A 21275-nucleotide genomic window follows, 5' to 3' on the forward strand; every position below is an offset into this window, starting at 1 on the left:
TAAATTCGTAGGCCCCTCAGTGCTTTAGGAATACCCTAAATGACTGTGTCATCTCTCCAGAATGAATCTTGAACTTGATTGAGCTTGTGCTGAGATAGAAATGTTATGTTTCTAAAAATGTTTAAATTGTTTGTCCATGAACTCTCTGAACTTCATTTGTAGATACATCATGTAGATATGGGAATGAAATACTTGGAGTTTTTGCTTTTTGTAAAAATCATTCCTGGCAAATTCTACCACAATTAAATAAGAAGTATTCTTAGAAATGTGTTACAAGTAATAAGGTAGGAAGTGTTATGATCTTTTGGAGTTAGGATTAAGCAGTGATAGTTTCAGGTCTGTTGCGATGGCTCCATTGGTTAATCTTCATCCTTCCAGCTACAGGATCCAATATGGGCTCTGGTTCATGTCCTGTGTGCTCCACTTCTCGTCCAACTCCCTACCCGTGGGCTGGGAAAGCAATGGAGGATGGCCCAAGTCCTTGGGCTCCTACACCTGTGTGGGATATCTGTAATAAGCTCTTGGCTCCTAGCTTTAGATTGGCTCATTTTCCTCTGTTGTGGCTACCTGGGGAGTGAACCTGTGGATGGAGGATATTTCATTCTCTCTCCTTCTCTCTGCAAATATGTCTTTCTAATAAAATTAATTTGAAGAGGAGTTATAGTTTCACATATATATTTTGAGAGACTTGATAATCTTGAGATCATTGATTTAGTGTTAACATGTTGGAAACTGACTTCTTGCTTTGCTTATTGCAGTCCTGTATGGATGTGAAGCTTGGATGCAATGCAACGTCTAGATTCAAAGATGGGGGAACAATGGAAGACTTCTGGAAGACTGCTCAATGCTTAGACACACTGATCACTCAAATACTTTTCAGCTTCAACAGTGATGTGAACTTAATGTTGCTTTATAAAATAATATCTTCTTCTAGGGCCCGGCGCGGTGGTGCAGTGGTTAAGGTCCTCGCCTTGCACACCCGGGATCCCATATGGGCGCAGGTTCTATCCTGGCAGCCCCGCTTCCCTTCCAGCTCCCTGCCTGTGGCCCGGGAAAGCAGACGAGGACGGCCCAAGACTCTGGGACCCTGCACCGGCATGGGAGACCCAGAAGAGGCTCCTGGCTTCAGATCGGCGTAGTATCGGCCGTTGCGCTCACTTGGGGAGTGAATCATTGGACAGAAGATCTTCCTCTCTGTCTCTCTTCTCTGTATATCTGCCTTTCCAATAAAAAAGAATAATAATAAATCTTAAAAAAAATGATATCTGCTTCCTAATAAAATCTAGATCGTTTTTTAAAAAAAGACTTGTACCCGGAAATTCATAGTCAGGAAATAAGAAATTGAATTTCACAGACATATCCAGAATTTTTTAGATTTCTTTGTCTCATTTCTATAATCACTAGTATTAGACTCATTATTTATATTTTTACGCTGAATGATAAAATTTAATATGCATCTCTATTTATCTAATACATATGTATGAATATTTGGTAAAGATTTATTTATTTGAAAGGCAAAGTGACAGAGTTATCTTCTCTCCGCTGATGCACTCCCCCAGTCCTCAGCACTAGCCGTGGCGAGCTATGGTAGAGGAACGCCAGGAGCCACCTGCGTAGTAGAAAGTCATTTACTTAAACCACTATCTTTGGCCTCCCAGGTGCACAATAGCAGGCTGCTTGATTAGAAGCAGAACATGGTGGGATCTTGTACCAGGAACTCCCCAATGGGAGGTGGGTACTCTACACTTGATCTTAGACATAAGGCCAAGAAGCAATGGATGCGGATATTCTAAGAACTTGCTTAGTGCAGTTCTTCACAACAACCACCCAATGGTTCTCTCTTTTCTGCTAATTAAAAAAATTATAATTCATTATGTAGAAAGGCAGAGCAATAGGGAGAATGAGAGAGATGACACCCACTGGGTCAGTCCCCAAACAGGAAGTGTGAAACAAGGAGCCTAAACTTTGGGAGTTTTCACATGTGGAGCAGAGTTCTGAGTATTTTGTCCATTTTCTCCTGCCTTCTCAAGGCATGTTAACAGGAAATTGGATTGGAAGCAGAGTAGCCAGGGGTAGAACTGGCATAGCAAGCAATGACTTAACCTATTGTACACCTCTTTTCATTTGTTTTCTCTTTCCTGTCCATTGATGAAACTGGAAATACACCAAATATTGAAGACAGAGAAACATAGATTGGAGGATTGGGAGAAAATATAGAAAGCAACAAAATATTATACACAAGGAAAGTAATATATACTAACTATTGTGGCGTGTCTCAGGTTCGTAGTTTTCCTGCTATCACAGATTCTTTGGGTCACATATATAAATTATGAGACAAACTCCCTCAATCCAGCAAATCTTTCTAACTCCTATCAATGATAGCTACTAGATAGCTTGTAACTTTAATTACTAAAAAGCCCTTCTAATGATCAGATAAAGAGACATTGTGTAACTTCTGAAAATCTTAAAAGGCCTTGATTCTACTCAGTGACTAAAGTGTAGCAACACTGATGATTGCTTCATTTTGTCACTCTTCTTATTGTACTGATATTGACTCCAGTAAGTTAGAGTTGCGTGTGTTGATAATAAAGCAACCTTAAGGATTAGTCAAAGTGAATCTTTTGCCTGTGTCAGAACCAGTTAGTCAGGCTCTGTAGGGCTGACCTACATTGGTTCTTAATGCATCTCTTTGTAAAAAGTTAATTCTAACATTACCACTGACCTATCTATTACTTAACCTCTTTCACTGAATACCTGCCATATGCAGGACCCTTTACTAGATAAAGAAATTAGGAGGATGTATGGTATAGAGTAAAAAGAAAAAAGCATCTGCTTTATATGAGCAATGACCTGCATAATAGAGAACAATGCACTAATATATGACTCAATGTGTATTACCTGACATAAGAGTCAGAAGTGCCCTGATTAAACTAAGGCTTTTATTGTGCTTTGCAGTGAAAATTTGGCTAAGTAACACTTAAGTGAACCTAAAGCCTATTTTTAATTATAAAATAAAAATAAATTATATGAAAAGAAGTGCATACTGAGCGGATATATGTGATCTTCCAACATCTGTGCCACTCAAGATTTTAAACACTTCTTAGCAGGATCTTTGTAATTCGTGAGTTGGCATAAATTTTTTTAAAATCCTATGTGTCTTTATACTATCTCCAAAAAGAGTAATGAAAATGAAAATATATCACCTGTTGGTTTTGTTAAGATGATGCGTTTTAACTTGCATTATGCGAGCAATGAAGACTATATACTGGCATACCAACTTTGTTTTTTTAGGTTTTACTCACAGATTCCTTATTGTTGGACCCCGCATAAATAAAGGCTAAATCCTATACATCAGGTGTGTTGGACTTGGAATGATTCCCAACGGTACTGCACTTTCAACCAGAGTTCACGTGGCATGGAATCCCAGTAACACTGGAATTTCCTAGGAGGTACCCAATATTTCTTGGGCTGTACACAGCAAAACAAACTACCTTTCTTGCAATTTATCCAGTGCTACATGAATTCAAAAAGTTTATAGCTTTGTAGAAATTATCTATTTTCTTGAAAACTTACAATTTTGTTTCAGTTTAAATTTTCACCAAAGGGACTCAAATTATCATCTGCTTATTTCCAGGATGTGCCTTGGCAGGAATTTGGTTCAGAAACAAAATGGAGCTCACACCCAGGAAATCTTCTATGGGGTAGTGGTTTCCCAAACAATACCTTAGCATCTTTTCTACAATGGCTGTCCCCAAACTTATCATTTAATTCCCTTTTTCATTACTTCTTGAAGTACCTTCATTTGTATGGGGATGTGAGTGCTTTGTGTATATATTCTATATGTTTTCTAATATTGGAGAGGTAAACATGCTTATCCCAAATATGGACGCAAAAAGTAGCTTAATTTTTGTTCATAAACTTTAAAAATATGTTTTCAATAACCTCTTAAAATAATGTATTTCTCCATTTTCCTAAATGAAAAATCTTGATGTGTTTAAGTTGGCATGGTTCTGCTAAACTAAACGATGACATTTTTCCAGCCATTTTGGGGTTCTGAAAATTAAGTATTGAACATGAATTCTCTGAAAGTCTGAAAGTCTCTTAAGGTACCAGTCTTTTCTTCCCTCTCCATTTGAGAAGGTGAACATTATATTTGTAACTCGAGCTCCCATCTTGGACAACATGTAACAGTGTAAAGAATTTATAATGACAGAATTATTTTTAAAGATGAAACATGGGCTCTTCATTGAATCACAAAGCTGCCATACTGCCTTTAGGTATTCTGTCCTTGAACTGCTTTTATACGCAAGACAAAGCAACTATCTCATTGAAGCCACTGTTATTTGTGGAATATCTTTTATATGCAGCTGAATGAAGTCATAATGAGCTTAACAGAATGGTTAAGTTGCAGCAACTGGAACCTAGAATCTGACATTTGTTAAGTAACTTAAATAAGAAGGCCGATATTAGAAATAGAAAACTATCGCTGCAAAATCTTTGGTTGTTACTTCCTAATCTTTGACACCACATATTATCATAAGGCATAATCACTGGGGGAATGGCAGAAAAATTCAAAATATTAGCTTAGTTTTTGTCTTTATTTTCATGAGGCAAGCGAAATTCAAACATGAAAGCCTACACGGTGGGGTTCAAAAGGGCATGTTTTGCCTTTAACCTATAATCTAAGTTTGACATAGAATCCTGTAATTTCTAGTCCAGTAAGGTTGATGAAACAGAACTGCCACTAGTATGCCATATTGAATTACTTTCTCTTAAGATTTGTCTACCAAAATATGCGGTCCAGCCAACTTCCTTAAATTCTGCCCAGGGTGAATTCTACCAAAGTCTTTCACAGTGCTTGCACGCGCTCTCAGAATAAATATCTATTATTAGTGCAGCTGCTGTTACTTGACATAGATGAAGGAATCTTCAGGAAAGAAACCATGTGTAGACCTGCTCTTTATAAATGGCTGCTCTAACATGGAACTGACTCCACACACTCATCAAGCCCAGAAACCTTCAGTGTGGTGTAGCAAGGCAGCTGCCAGGTACGGAAGTAAAGAAGACCTACATTCTCCAAAAGGGGTCTCACGCAAAACAAAGGAGGAAACGGCGACTAGGATTTTTAAAACTGCCCAAAACTAGCAATGGCTCGAATCTCTGCAAACAGGTAGATCAGCATGTTTCAGGTCTGTGAGTGGTCAATGGTTGCACATATGAATGTGGATCAAGATACCTGACTTTGCCCTCAGGATCGAGTGGCCTGCACAGGTAATGACAGGACTATGAAATGATGCAGAACCGGTCTCTAGTATTTACAGATCTCAGTTACAACAGGTATCTACCATTTAGTCTATTTTCTTTGTTCCTTCTTCACTAGATAGTTGAAAAAAATAAGGAAGAGAGAGAAATAAATGGAGTCAATTTGGATTTAAAAAGGCCTTGCGTTAACAGATATAAATCAAGGACCGATGGCTAGAGTTTCTACTTGTAAATAAGCTTGCAAATTAAAAAAAGTTATGCAAGCATATATTTAGCAATTGGTTATATTTTCAACTTTATAATGAAGTTGTTTATCCTGTGCTCACTAAAAATGCCATTTTTCACTGTAAAAGTTTGGAAGTAATTACTACACAGGTATATTTCTAGGAGATATATATTGGCTGTTGCACAAGAAATGTCATTGTGCAAATGATATTTTCATAACTAATGTGAGAGTGGACGTTTGCCATGAGGGCAGCAGTGGTGTTGCCTCTTCGCATTGCCCACATCCCATCCCAGAGTGACTGGGTTTGAATCTGATCTCTGCTTTTAATGCTAACTTCTCTCTAGCCAATGTGCTGTCTGAGAGGTAACAGGTGATGTCTCAAAGTGTTGGGTGCCTGCCATCCTTGTGAAAGATCTTGGCTGAATTCCAAGCCCATGGTTTTTTGCTTGACCCAGCTATGCCAGTTACAAGCATTTAGGGGAGTGAACCACCAGATAGAAGACCTTTTCTTCTGTCTCTATTTCTGTCTATCTGACTTTCAAACACATTTGGAATAAATAAAAAGCCAATGTGCTGTATCAAGCAGAACAGTAGAATCGTGGCTCATGTGGAGAAAAACATGACAGCTCATCATGTAAGACCAGGGACCACTGTGGTCCACACTTGGGATCAGCATTTTGTGCATGTCTGAAAGCTCCCTGGGATGTAGATAAAGGCATGCTAGGTGGAAAGGGCAGTACAATGTGGGCACTGATTGGGTGAGAAACAATAGGAGAATGATATGGAAAATCATTTCAAGTGCTACCCTCAGAACTTAGGTTTAGGTAAGTTTATTTTGATTGGAGAACATACACAAGAAGAAAAGCATTAAAATAATTGGGAGAGCAGTGAGAAATAAATTTGAATAAGAAATCTTTGTTTAATCAAGAGAATTACTAAAATGGCTATATTGATAATGCAATAATGTCACTTCAGTTATTATAACCAATAATTGAATTTAAGCACTGGAGTGACCCAAGCTCAAATCCCAGTCGCCTCATCTTTATGTGTGTGACTTGAGGTGTGTGATCAAACTGTAATATACTTACCTTGAAAACAAGTTACAGTGTGACTATCTACATTCTAAAGCTCTTTTGAACTTTAATATGAAAAAGAAATTTGGCAGAGAAATTGGTACTTAATTGGCTTTCAATAAAAGCTAATTATCTCCAGCTTTGAAACCTCTACGGAAATTTTTCATGAACATAACTTGTGACAAATCAATAGCGCTAGCATAGACTGACTGTGAAATGAGGTAAAGATTTCTGGAAAACAAACAGAAGTGCAATAAATACTCAGCTCTCTCTTCTACAGTTTTGATGTCTGACTCAGTCTCCTTATTCTCTCTTCTCCATCAACTTCTCCTGCTCCCCACACTCAAAATTAAGCATTCTGGCAATCATGATACTCATAATATGAATAATACTAGTGACTACTCAGTAATAAGTGTCTTTAGTAATAACTGTTTTAGTAATAGCTGTCTACTATTAAGATATTTCCTGGCTCTTTGGCTTCTATTCATCTTTTTTTTTTTTCTTGTTCTTAGGCAAAATGAGAGCAGAAATGTATTCATCCCTTGTCTGACTCTAACCAGTTCCATCTGTAGCTTATATCTTGTATTTAGTTCCTTGAGAAAAATGATCACTGGATTCATGAAGCTAGATGTTATCAGGCCCAAATAATAAAAAGTACCTCTACCCACTCCCTACCCAAACATATAGTTTGGTATGGATCTTTTTCCCAACAATTTTTGATCAATGTTTCTTATTTTTGGCAAGTGCCCCTATATCCTATCCTGAAGTAATCTGAAGACAGTAAAAGCTCAGACTCTTACAAAGAGATTTATTTATTTTCATTGGAAGGGCAGATTTATGGAGACAAGGAGATCTTTTTGTTGGCTCACCCTCTAAGTGACTGCAGTGCCTGGAGTTGAGCTAATCTGAAGCCAGGAGCCAGGAGTGTCTTACAGGTCTACCGCTTGGATGCAGGGTCTCAAGGCCCAAAGCTGTCCTCTAGGGCATTCCCAGACCATAAGCAGAGAGGTGAATGGGAAGTGGAGCAGCTGGGACATGAACCGGTTCCCAAGTGGGATACCAAGTCTGGAGGCAGAGGATTAGTCAGGTGAGCCACTGTCCTGGTCCCAATCCCTAAATCTATTAATCTTGGCATCCTTCATCCCAAACTCTCACCACAAATGGTCATACTTTTCTACAATTTGTCCCTCTTACTGTTTTGACAGAAATTCCTTTTTGTAATGCTGTAAACATTCAATGATACATGTTTGAAAGACCAAGACTTCCATTGTTTTGGATATGTAACATACATTGACAATACTTCATGCCACAGAATTTTGGTGGTTCATTTTATTTTAACTTTCTGTAAGTTGAAGGGTATTGTAGCCTCCTTCAAGGCAAGCGACTTACCACAATCTTTTCTGACTCCTCAGTGTTAAGAATTATCTCAGTGTCCTTCAGTCCTTTAAAAGTCTTAAAACTTGAACATAAATCCACTTTAATGTTAACAAGAAACGTTTGCCAGGATGCCTTTCAGAATGCATTGTGAAATTAAGTAGTTAACTCCCAAGAAGTTTTTTCAAATCATAATAAAACATTTTAGAATAATTCCAGCGTCTAACCTTGAAGTATCTGCTTGTGTAAACATTTTGAAATATTTTGAAAAGAAAACTTCTTTCCCATCAGTCAAACCCTGTTAATCAAAATCTTGTATAGGTTACCACAGTATTAAAGTTATTGCATTCACACAGAATTGTAAAGTTTTAATGAGGCTACATTTAAATGAGATTTAAATCTTGAAGCTATTTCCTCATTTTTATTGTTTAGTAAAAGTCTTTCTACCACATATCCAGATGGGATTTGTTTTCTCATTTGTATGCTATGATTTGATTTTGCTCTGACTTGGTTCCTACTTAGTCATTCAACACCAAATCTCTCCACAATTTAAACAGTGGTTCCTAGGTGTAATTTACTTGTAACAAAAATGCAGCTCTCCCTCCTAGTAGAAGCACATTCCTGGAATAAATATCTATCCTTGGGGAAATAGTAGGCGGGAACAAAGTTCTCCAAGGGCTGTTATGGGACAGAAAAACAGACAATAATTGCTTATTGAGTTCCTTGCTTCTTCTGTTGAAATCTGGTTTTAATCAGTACAGCACTTTACCTTGTATCCAGTATGAAATTATTTGTTTTTACTTCTGTTAGCAGAAAATTTAACTCAGACACCGTGGATAGCTTTAATTATTTATATTCCCAGCCTACATGTATTCAATTATGTGTTGCGTTGCAGACATCTATAGCTTTCTATAGCAAACGTGCTAACATCTAGCATAAGATGCACGTCAGAAAAATATTTATACTTCAACGTTTTTAAATTTCTTTGTAACTCTAAGCAGCTATTGTCCTATTGCACTCCTTTTTTCTTAAAGTGTTTCTGTTCCGTCTACCTAGACTTGAACTTCTGACATTTTTTGCTACCGCTATTTGTGGAAAGTAGCCAGAAGGAAGGTACCTGGTATTTCTTGTGAGCTAGAAGCAAACAAATCATTTTATCTTTTAGGGGAGGTGAAAGGTAGGTAATTTCCTCACCTTTGATTTTCTTTTTGTTCTCCTCCTTTGATATATCCAACAACTTCTGTGTAGACTCTTCTGTAGTACTGAAATAATTTCTCATTAGGCAGATGGCCAACTCAGAGTGAATGCACGGCGACATTAGCTGGAAATGATTTAGCCCAATAAGGTGCTAGTATAAAAGGACTAAATAGCTGAATCTTTGCTCTCAAATTGTTAAGATATTAGGGCACCGAGGCCTACAGGAAGTAATGAAACTAAGCCACATATCCTCAAGCAAAAATTGACATAGGAGAAATTGAAAAGGCAATGCAGTGAAGGGATAATGAATGTATGAAGATGTATTAAGAAATGTTCACCTTGAAAGTGACTTAATAACTATCCCCATGAATTATTGGTGAGGAAGGATAGGACCATGTAAATGGGAGGACCCACTTGAGTTTCATGGAAAAGCATCTGTTGTGTTAGGGTTACAATGAATGATGATGCAAAAGATTTTTTTGTTGTTGTTGTTGTTGTTTTGTAATAGAAGTGCATAATGAGAGGAAAGACATTGAATCAAAAGAGTCCAAGTCCTTTGGGGAGCCAGGTTGTTTTCACCTCACTCAGCCAATTAAGTCTTTCTGTCACAAAGAGGCAAATGTTTTTCCTATTTGGTAGTTGATTCAACTGGAAATCTGAGAGACCGAACAACCTGACCAGCACTAACTCAATTGGCCATTGGTAGGAGCAGGAGGCAGTCTCCTTTTCTGTGGGTAGTAACTTCTAAATGCATTACTTTGGTGTGTTTATATGAAAATTTTCTTGGCTTTAATTCATGTCACCTAGAAGTATGTATTCTTATAGTTGTATAAACATAATTCAAACAGTTGGCAGGAAATTCAATTGGAAGATAGGATTATTTTGTGCAAAAATTTGGCAAACCCATAAATAGTTTTTTGTAATATGTATTTCGCAGATAATCCAAATATTAGAAGTTTATTTGGCAGACAGGTGTTTGGTCCAGTGCTTATGTTGTTGCTTTGGATGCCTGCATCTCAGATTGCCTGGGTTTGAATCCTGACTCCAAGTACTTTGTAATGGACACTGTGGGGAAGCTCAGGTGCTTGGGTCACTGCTACCCACGTGGCACATGGCAGATGCACATTATGTTCCTAGCTCCTGCCTTCATTCTGACATAGCTCTAGTTGTGGATTTTTAGGAAGTAAGCTGGCAGACAGACGGTAGATCTCTTTGTCTCTCCATCAAATACAGAAAAAAGATGATTTTATTATAGAATATTTTGAAATCATAAGACATAGTTTTTTTTTCATAGTATGTATTAATCATGAGTATTTGGAAGATTTTTACTAGTTCAATTGTCCTAACTCCCACCACCAACTCATCACCTTACAGCAAATCATAATCAACAAATTAGTAAATCAGAGCAGAGAAATACGCAATCATAATAATTTATATTCAGATCATCAATATTTGGCTGTTTTTAAAAATAGTTTTTTTTAATTCAAGTTTATTTATAACATGAATAGATAACAGACACAGGTGGGCTATGGTCAGGGATAGAGTGGGACGGGATGACATGGGAATGGTGGGAGAGAGATGCTACTGTCTTCCATCATGTGTCTGTGGGAAGAGAGAACACTGCTTTGTGTTGCCAGACTTCACATGTATCTGGGACTGGGAGTGGTTTCATGCTACTGCCCCCAGATCCACCATGAGAGGAGGTATGTCCTGGAGGCGAGGTTATTTGAATGATGGGCAGACAGGTGGAGTTTGTAAAGAGCAGGGGAAGAGTGGATTTCCATGCATGGTTCTTAGCTAGCCTCCTAACTCCTACTTCATCGCACCCTCAGAGATTTCCAAACCTTAATCTAAGAATTGCTGAAGGGTGTAGAGTCATCACATCTTCTGTAGTAACTTCCTGCTGATTGTGGGTATAGGGTTTGCCTATCGGGGTTCAGGACTCTGTATATCTTTGACTAACTAGATGCCTCTTGTAGCTGGAGAAATTCCATGCAGTGCCAATGGTTATGTCCCCCACATCTTCACCTTTATTCTGAGAAGTTTATGGCTTCCTTGAACAGCAGTCAGCAATACAGGTGGCCTAATAATGAAATGTGTGCCCTGAGGTCACACCCACTGCTTTTAGTTCCCAAGACTGGAGATCCTGATGTGTCTCAGATCAGCATGAGATTAAACCAAGAACTGTTCGCCCTGCCACGTCCAGCCAGTTGATGAATACCATGGCTCAACTTGAGGAGACCCATCACTGGCTATTTGGAACCCTAGGGTTAGGGTTAGGGTTAGGATAATCTTTAGGTGCTGAGTTATTTAACTAAAATCTGATATAATTTCTACATCTAGACAAATGCACAATAATATTTACATATATCTAAATAGTTGTATGTGGTATGAGATTTTACTTGTGCCTTTTAGCTTATTTGGAAATAATAAGTGACTTGAATAGAATACACTTTCTTTAGAAAAATGGTGTTTCTATTTCTAAGTAACAGATTTTGCATAATGGAGGTAGAGTGGGGAAAGGGAAGAATGTTTTAAAATGCAGAAACATGAGGAAATCTCTGGGTTTGTATTCAAGAGCCCCTTTTGGAGAGAGGAAATAACTAGAAAAAAAAGAGAGGGGAGAGAAAGAGAAGGAAAAAGGAAAATTAAATTGTCCCGTGTAAAACATGATAAATATCTTGTGTATCTGAATATTTATTACAACAAATGCTTAACTCATTTCTCGATTTCTCATTTCTCTGTGTCTTCCCTTTTTGCTAAAACTTAAGTATCATCACATCTGGAAAGTACATCTGGCAAGAAAATGTTTATGGATCCTTTTCAGCTCTTCAAAAGTTGACATTCTCAACGTGCTAGCAGGTTCTCATTGAAGTTGGACCTTTTCCTTAAATGGCTGGGTTGGTATTGTTTGGAACTGACTTTAGCCCATAATTCTCAAGAGAGAGCAGTAGTCTGTTTCAGCATTCCTTTTATTATTGCACACTCATGGACATTTTTATTATCGTTTCAGCCATTTCATGTAGTCATTATTACAAAATTGAACTTCAGTTCATTTTGGAGTCCTGTAGCTATGACTGTCATTGTATCTATTTGAAATATAAATGTTCCCTGTCCAATATCATATGCATTTCACCACAGGCTGGGAATTCTATTCTCAAATTAATGATCTGTTTATTTAAATGATGACTGTGGTCCTTAGAAGCAGAGGAAAAACAACATTTGTTGAATCTGACAGTCTGATACATTATTTATGGTTAGCTCTTGTTCACAAAACTACAGAGAATCTTTGAGCCTTCCAACTGAAGGTACCTGTGAGACCCTGTGGGCAGCTTCCCCAACCTGTCAAGCTTTTCCTCTCCCACAACCAGAAAGTCTGACAGTCCAGGCTGCTTGAACATTTGCAGAGGCAAGATTCTCATTATTTTATCAAACAAGTGGAATTGCTAAGCAATTCTTCATGACCATTGAGCTACAATCTGTCTTATGCAACTTGATTTGACCCTGTCTCCTGGAACAAAAGCAGTTGTTCAACATTCATGCAGTAGTCCAGGAGGTCTAAGGGCCATCCACGCCTCACACTCCTGCTCTGGTTGAAGACACCTTGGCACAGGAGCATGAACACTTTGCTTCCCTTCAACATGGTGTCCTATGGGAGTCTGTTATGCTCCAGGTGCTCTTGAAGTCTTCAGTAGATTGTTTTGCTATAACTCTGCATTGCATGCATTGTCTTTAAGATAAAGGCATCCAAACTCAGAACCAGAGAATTGAACAGCCACCTAAGAAAACTGACATTAAGCAGGTGGGAGTACTTGGAGGTCTGTTGAAATTGAGGCATATAGGAGCCAGCACGATGGTTAATAGACTGATCTACCTACCATGGTGGCATCTCAGATGGGCATGATTTCATGTCTTACTTCCTATCCAGATCCCTGCATGTGGCCTGGGAAAGCAGTGGAGGAGAATTCAAGTCTTTGGAAGACCTCACCCACGTGTGATATTGTTAATATCTCAAAATAAATGTGAAATGCAACTTCAAGCATGATGTCTACTTGTGTGAACCAACAAGCGGGTTTCCATAAAACACTATTGTGATATTTACAACTCAAAAATTGCGCTGAACTTCATTTCTGTTTATACAATTGATGACATTCAGAGATCATGCTCAATACCTTTTGGAGTGGAAACAAATCCCAATAATTTTAAAATTTATTTTTATTGTTTGAAAGGCAGAGAGTCAGAGACAGACAGATACAGAATGATGTTCCAATCATTCATTATCTCCCCAGATGCTTTTAACACCTAAAAACTGGGAGCTCAGTATGGCTTTTTCAGCTGGGTACAGTGACCTAGCTGCTCAAAAGATTGCTGCTATGTTGAACCATCCCTGCATTCCAGGGATGAATCCTACTTGATCCGGATGAATGATCTGTCTGATGATTTTTTGAATTCTATTGGCTAGGATTTTGTTGAGAATTTTAGCATCAATGTTCATCAGAGAAATAGGTCTGTAGTTTTCCTTCTCTGATGGTTCTCTGTCCGGTTTTGGGATTAAGGTGATGTTAGCTTCATAGAATGAGTTTGGGAGGGTTGCTTCCTCCTCTATTGTTTTGAAGAGCTTGTAGAGGATTGGGGTTAGTTCTGTTCGGAATGTTTTGTAGAATTCTGTAGTGAAGCCGTCTGGGCCTGGGCTTTTTTTCGTTGGGAGATCCTTGATGACTGTTTCAATCTCTACCTCGGTTATGGGTTTATTTAATTCTGCAGTTGCCTCCGGACTGAGTTTTGGTAAGTGGTGGGAGTCCAAGAACTTTTCTGTTTCTTGGTGGTCCTCAAATTTGTGGGAGTACAGTTCTTTGTAGTAATTTCTAATTATTTTCTTAATGATTGCAGTGTCTGTTGTTATGTTGCCTTTTTCATCTTTAATGCTATTGATTCTCACTTTCTCTTGTTTTTTTTTTGGTCAATCGGGCCAGTGGAGTGTCTATTTTGTTTATTTTCTCAAAAAACCAACTTTTTGATTTGTTGATTTTATGTATAGTTTTTTTGATTTCTATTTGGTTTATCTCCTCCCTTGTTTTGATGATTTCTTGTTTCCTATTGTGCGTGGGACTCTTCTGCTGCTGTTTTTCCAGATCCTGGAGGTGTGAGGTTAGTTCCTGTATTTGGCGTCTTTCTTGGGCCTTGACATGTGCTCCGATTGCGATGAATCTACCTCGTAGCACTGCTTTGGCGGTGTCCCACAAGTTTTGGAATGTTGTATCAGAGTTTTCATTGGTTTCCATAAATTTTTTGATCTCATCTTTAATTTCTTCTCTGACCCATTGTTCGTTTAATAGCATATTGTTCAATTTCCAAGAGTGCCTATACTTCCTGGGGAGTTTTGAGTTGTTGATTTCCAGTTTCATCCCATGGTGGTCTGAGAGGGTACATGGTATGATACTAATGTTTTGGAAGTTGTTTAGATTCGCTTTATGTCCTATCATGTGGTCGATTCTGGAGAAGGTGCCATGCACCGCTGACCAATGACAACTCAAGCAAGTGGGAAGGCCTCTTTAGTAAATGTTGTTGGGACAACTGGCTGATAGCCTGTAGAAACAAAAAGATAGACCCACATCTATCACCATACACCAAGATCCAATCTACATGGATAAAAGACCTAAACCTACATCCAGAAACCTTCAAACTCTTGCAAGAAAAAGTAGGAAATACCCTGCAAGACCTAGGAGTAGGTTCCGACTTTCTAAGAAGGACACCAAAAGCAATAGCAGTTGAGAACAGAATAAACAAATGGGACCTCATCAAACTAAGAAACTTCTGTACAGCAAGGGAAACAATCAACAAAGTAAAAAAGCAACCCACAGAGTGGGAGAAGATCTTTGCACACGATATAGGCGATAGGGGGCTAATTTCCAGGATATACAAAGAACTTCAAAACAACCAAAAAACCAAAACGAACAAGCCACTCAAGAAATGGGCACGGGAAATGGGCAAACATTTCACAAAGGAACAAGTTCAAATGGCAAACATATGAAAAAATGTTCCAGCTCCCTAGCAATAAGGGAAATCCAAATTAAAACATCGATGAGGTACCACCTAACACCAGCAAGATTGGCCCACATAAACAAGAACACCAATGACGCTTGCTGGCGAGGATGCGGGGAAAAGGGAACCCTACTCCACTGCTGGTGGAGCTGCAAATTGGTACAGCCTCTATGGAAATCAGTCTGGAGAACACTCAAACAACTCAAAATCTGCATACCATATGACCCAGCAATAGCACTCCTAGGAATATATCCAAAACACCTGTTTCACGACAAACCAACATGCATCCCTATGTTCATTGCAGCACAATCAGTAATTGCAAAAACATGGAAGCAACCGAAATGCCCATCAGCAGAAGATTGGATAAGAAAGCTTTGGTTCATCTACTCCATGGAATACTACTCAGCTATTAAAAAAAACAAAATGCAGTTCTTTGTGGCTAAATGGGCACAACTGGAAACTATAATGCTAAGGGAAATGAGTGAATCCCAAAAGATTAGATACCACATGTTTGCCTTGATTTAACCTGTAATTTTTGTATGGTTGTTTGTTATTTTTTGAACCTGTCATTGATACTGTCTCAACCCAGATGTTTCGAAGAATGGAACTTGCATTATTTTTAACATATTGTTTACCCAATACTATGTCAATTAATTCCATAATGTTGTATATTGATACTGAGGCCTTGTTGGGGCTTTTAACTGACCGGATCTTTACTCTGTTAGACCTATCTTCAGACCATAGAAGGTCTCCCCAAGAGGCCACTGAACTTATCTGGACAATAAGACGCTGAACTTTATGCTAGGCATGTGTTTGCAAGCAATGAATCTCAACTGAACTTGAACTGCGGTTATGCAACAAGGTGGAGGAATCCACCATGGGGGGAGGGGTATGGGAGGGGTGGGGGGAATCCCCAGCGCCTATAAAACTGTACTACATAATACAATGTAAACAACAATAAAAAAAAATAAAAAAATTAAAAAAAAAAAAAGATTGCTGCTATGTCCCAGGGTATACACTGGCAGGAAACTGGAATTATAAGCCAAGGAGCTGGCACTCAAATTAGACACTCATGTCTTAAATGTGGTCCACCCCAAGAGATGTTTTAGCTACTGCACTAAATGCTTGTCTAAGATCAACTCTGTAAGAAGCAATTTGACGACATTAAAGTATAGTAATCTGTTTGAAAGTGAAATGAAGTCTAATTGATCATAACTTTTTCTAAACAAATTGTGCAGGCTCCAATTATTTACCGTGCTATTTTTAAAGAGCCCATGAAGGTTCTATTTAACAGCTTCAAAGTTGCTGACTGGTCAATTCTAGGGGGCATCTTATTTCCTTAGAATTAAGGCAACATTCTTTAGTCTTAGATATAATTTGCTTGATTCCACATATTACAACTCATTCACAACAATAAAACATACCTGTTGTATAATTCAGCCCCCATGTCCCTCCTGGCTTCTTCCTTCCCTCTTTTTTCTTTTCATCCTGCCTTATATCCTCCCCGATTTTCTGTGTTTCTTTAGTGTGACATTCTGTCAGCTATTGGGGTTATGTAGATAGGTAAGACATTTCATAGTAAGTTAACTCCTTTCCTTTATTCCTAGCAAATAGAGTGTCAGGACAAAATATATGTCATGATATATATATATATATATTTAGATTTTTACAAAAAACAGCTTTTAAAAATGTGTGTTTGCCATGTTCATTTGAGAGGCTTTTTTAAAATTTGAATTTATCAGAAAGGTTTGAAGTATAATAACATTGTAACTGAGTAATACCAGGGCAAGCGTTCCTATGCTTCTCCTATGTATGCGGGTGGATGCTCTCCAGCACTTTCCCAAGAACTTTTCAGCAGAAGCAGAATCCTAAGAGATCCCTTGCAATAGGGAGAACTCACCAAGATGTGCAGTGTAGCCTGAATAATCTTGATTTTCACATTGAGCCTGGTGATTTCCTTCACATCTGTGTGTGTGTGTGTGTGTGTGTGTGTGTGTGTGTGTGTGTGTGCTCATCTGTGTGTCTGTGTCTGTGCTGTGTGCAAATATTTATACACACCCGCTTAAACACACACGATCCACCATGGTAAACTGTGAACATTTCTCTTTGTCTTCATCCTTCCTCTTGCTCTCCTGTGCTATGAATGGTCCCCAGAGATTTGCCAGGCCAGAACAATTAAAACCTAGATACAGTACATTAAATGTTCTCTAAAAGTACTTGTGGTGTTTACATAGCATGACCACCCTGGAGGGAATTTTCAACAACTGTCTCAAATCACAGTCCACTAAGTGTTCCCTTGTTGTGTCCAAGAGTTGAAATGAAACGAAGTGTTAAACATTTGCTGGATCAATTTAAAAAATACTTGATCAAGTATTCCATCCTCTTTTGCTCAAATTATAGGAATCATTTTGCATGGAAACTGAATTGCCTGAATCATTATGTCTTTACCTTCTATATTTATCTGGATATTTTGTTAGCTTCTTGGAACATAATTTTTGTTTCTCAAAGCAATTTCATGGCAAGTGATTTGCTTCAATAGCCAAACAAGCAGGAGATGGCATTCTGCCTTCCTTACAGCCTTAATCTTACATTGCAAAACTCCAGAAGCTGCTCTCCACCTGTGTTCCTCGCTGAAGTGTGTTAGATGACTTCGTTGGCCTTCTACCTAGCCATATTACACATATTCCATGAGAACTCATCCAGATCCTCAGCAGCCTGTGGCAAAGGTTCTAAATGCCATAATTAGTGTAATCCTTCTTCAAATTCTTCTGTAAAAGAATACATGAAGTTATAAATTGCTTACTGGGATTTCCTTTTATCCAACCCGATTATTTTCTCTGTAATCACAAGGTTGGGCCAGAAATCGAGTTTTGGGCACTAAAGAGGTGGAGGCACACTGGACTATAACGAGGAAGGGGGAGGGAGGAGCAACAGAGACAATTTTGAACTTTGTGCATAACGATTTCACCACCTTGTGACTTCTTGACCCTTCTTTGTACACTAATGTTATGAAGTCTTCAAGGAAAGAGGAACTTATTGAGGCATGCTGAGGTGCAATCCCATGGCATGGCATGTTGGTCATCTTTGTGAAGTATCAGGACAATAGTCCAAGAACAGATAAATCTGGGTCTGTCTGTAATTATATTTTAGGAAAGAAATCTGGATAGCGAGCCTTTGGTTATTATCACCTTCCAAAAGATGTGTGTGGGAACTGGGAGGAGAATGTTGGGATTGCTGATACACAGTCTAATTTCTAAGTCTACATGAATACTGATATACTGTCCTCTGTAAATAAACTCTAAGTAAATTTCATTTAGTCCCTGCACTGCCACTCTGTCATTAAGTCTCTCCTTTGGGTCAAATTTTTCTCTCAGATTTATGGGCTCTGCTTCTCGTGACCTCCATAAGCAAGAAATATCCATGAACTGCTGAGTTTTCACAATCCTTGCTCCCCTAGCAGCCAAATGAGATGACTGGCTCAGCCTCACGCATTGCTCTGAGAGCTTAAAGAATATTTTGAACCAGAAATTTAAAAGATGAAACAAAAGCAGGAAACAGCCATGTGCGATGTCAATTTCTCTTTGGAAAATGCGAGAATTCTGAGTAGAAAATTCTACCTTCTGATGAAAGCATGCTACATGCTTTTAAAGAGAAACCAAACCAATGGCTACTTGGAAATGTGTCTCTAGCAAATTCCAGGTGTTACATGGCAGTGATAATGCATACAAATCGAAATTGCACTAAGTTTGGGGCTGGCGCCCTGGCATAGTAAATTAAACCTTTACTTGCATTGCCACTTTCATGACTATTACATGAGTAATAGTTCAATTCCCAGATGCTCCACTTCCCATCCTGAACTGTGCCAATACCCTAAGTGCAAATACCCTGCCGTTGGGCCCCACTCGCTCGTTGGACACGTGGAAGAAGCTCTACACTCCTGGCTTTAGACCAGGCAGCTCTGGCCATTGTGGCCATCTGGGGAGCTAACCAGTGGATAGAAGATCTTCTCTGGTTTTTTTTTTCTCTCTCTCTCTGTAAAGTCTGCCTTTCAAATAAAAATTAAAATCTCTTTTTAAAAACTGCAGTAATTTGTTTCCCCACTCTGAGGTCGATTTAAAATAGCTTGCTATGGGTTTTGTTGTTTTGAAAATGACCTTATACTATTTGCCTGAAATGCTGCGTAGGAGGCTTTATGGCCTCTAAGGGTGAGTTCGGGTCTTAAGAGTGGATTTTCCTTTTTTATTGGCGTTGGTTATCTACTGCTGTCAGAACAAGAGTGCAGGATGCAGTGTTTGGCTCAGCAGTTGGGACATGATCTTGCCATGCCACATCCCTTAATGGAGTTCAAGTTCTGGCTCCACTTCCGATTCAACTCCTTGCTAATGTGCATCCTGGAAGGCGTCAGATTATGACCCGAGCCCTTGGGTTCCTGTCACTTATGTCATGTGGAAGGAGCTTCTGGCTTTTGCCACCATAATGCTGAGTCACTGGATGAAAAGCAAAGGCCTTTTCTCTCTGCCCCCTTTCTCAATTTCTTGGCCGTTCAAGAAAACATAAATAACAAAATTTAGAAATAGCAACAGCACAATATGGAAATGTTTTTGGGACTAAAATATTGTATCCACAGTGTACAAGGCACAGTGGAGAGTTCATTGTCTAGGTTATTGGCTTAAACCTAGTAGATTTCCAAAATTAGCTTTCATAAGTGGTTCTTGACCTGATTTGTCTAGTGAGCTTATCTATAGATTAGTTTCTCATCTGTTGCTTTCATGACATTGACTGACATCACAGAGAGATGCAATGTGACATTGTCTGGTGGTGTATTTCAACTGATTCTGTGTTTTTCTGAATAAGACAGGGAAGATGGTTGAATATTCTTCCGCTGATTGGAATGGTGAGCATTCAAATGCAGATTCACCGTGCTAAGCTGAAGACTGCCTGTCCTCCCAGAGGGGGCTGGACAGGTGTCCAGGACACAAAGCGTTTATTCCTTGGACAAGTTTACAGGATGACGGCTCTCTGTTCTACGTCCCCTGTCCTCTTTCTGGGAAAATGCAAAAACTGCTTTTCTTCACACCATTGGACAAATTACCTCAGGAAAAATTGAACCCTGTTTACAGTCCAGTGGTTTTATGTAATCAATTTTTTTAAGCCTGAGTTTCAAGCTGTAACACTTCCATAATGTCAAAAATCTGAGCGCTCGGAAGAGTCCTCCTCGCGCTCCCAAACGCTGTGGGTAAAGGGCAGTGTAATTAAGGCAGGAAGTTGGGGCCCAAGCTCAATGCTGCTTTTTATTACAACCTGCACTTGCACAGATCATGTCTGTTCTTTCTGGGTCATTGCCCCCTGTGGGCATAATAATATTTACCTTCCTTCTTTGGTGAAGCGCAGTGTGAAGGTACTTTATAAATTCAAAATGTTAGCAAATCTTTGCATTACATTTTCCATGATTCTTACTCTTGTAATCACAGCCCACTCCCCCCAAAACAAGTGAACAATCCTCCCTGTGAGCTCTATGGTACCAGCGCTGGCTACATGATAGAAGGACAGAGGGAGGCTATCAAGGGAAACAAAAGAACAGTGAGGGCACAGGAAGACTGGCATATGGCACGAAGGGGGAGGGACACGGCCCAGAAGACAATGATCTGGTGAGGACACAAAGACACACACACACACACACACACACACACACACACACACACACACACACACACACCAGGCTTCTGCAGAAGGAGCTCTTGCAGACAAAGTAGTGGAGAGTGTGGTTGAAATGCCTCTGACCTTTTGGCTAAATCTTGCCTTATAAAACCTATTGTCAGTTTCAGATTGGCAGCTGCAAGCCATGACTGTGTAAACAAATGAAACCTGTTGTCGCATTTTGCTGGTGAAAAAAAAAAAAAAGAAAAGAAAAGAAACTTCAACTGGTATCTTTCAGATTGGGTGTCAGGCCTTTCCACACACTGATCTGTTCCATAGGTGAGCCCTGTCTCCAACAACAGCCGGCTGCAGGGGATGTGCGGGCCTCTTGGGTGTGTCAACACGTCTGAAAACTCCCTCCAGGTGGCATCATCTAGAATCCACAACCTGCAGGTGTGGTTCCA

The sequence above is a fragment of the Ochotona curzoniae genome, unplaced genomic scaffold, assembly GCF_017591425.1.
Source record: "Ochotona curzoniae isolate NIBS_2020 unplaced genomic scaffold, NIBS_Ocur_1.0 scaffold_3890, whole genome shotgun sequence".
NCBI lineage: Eukaryota > Metazoa > Chordata > Mammalia > Lagomorpha > Ochotonidae > Ochotona > Ochotona curzoniae.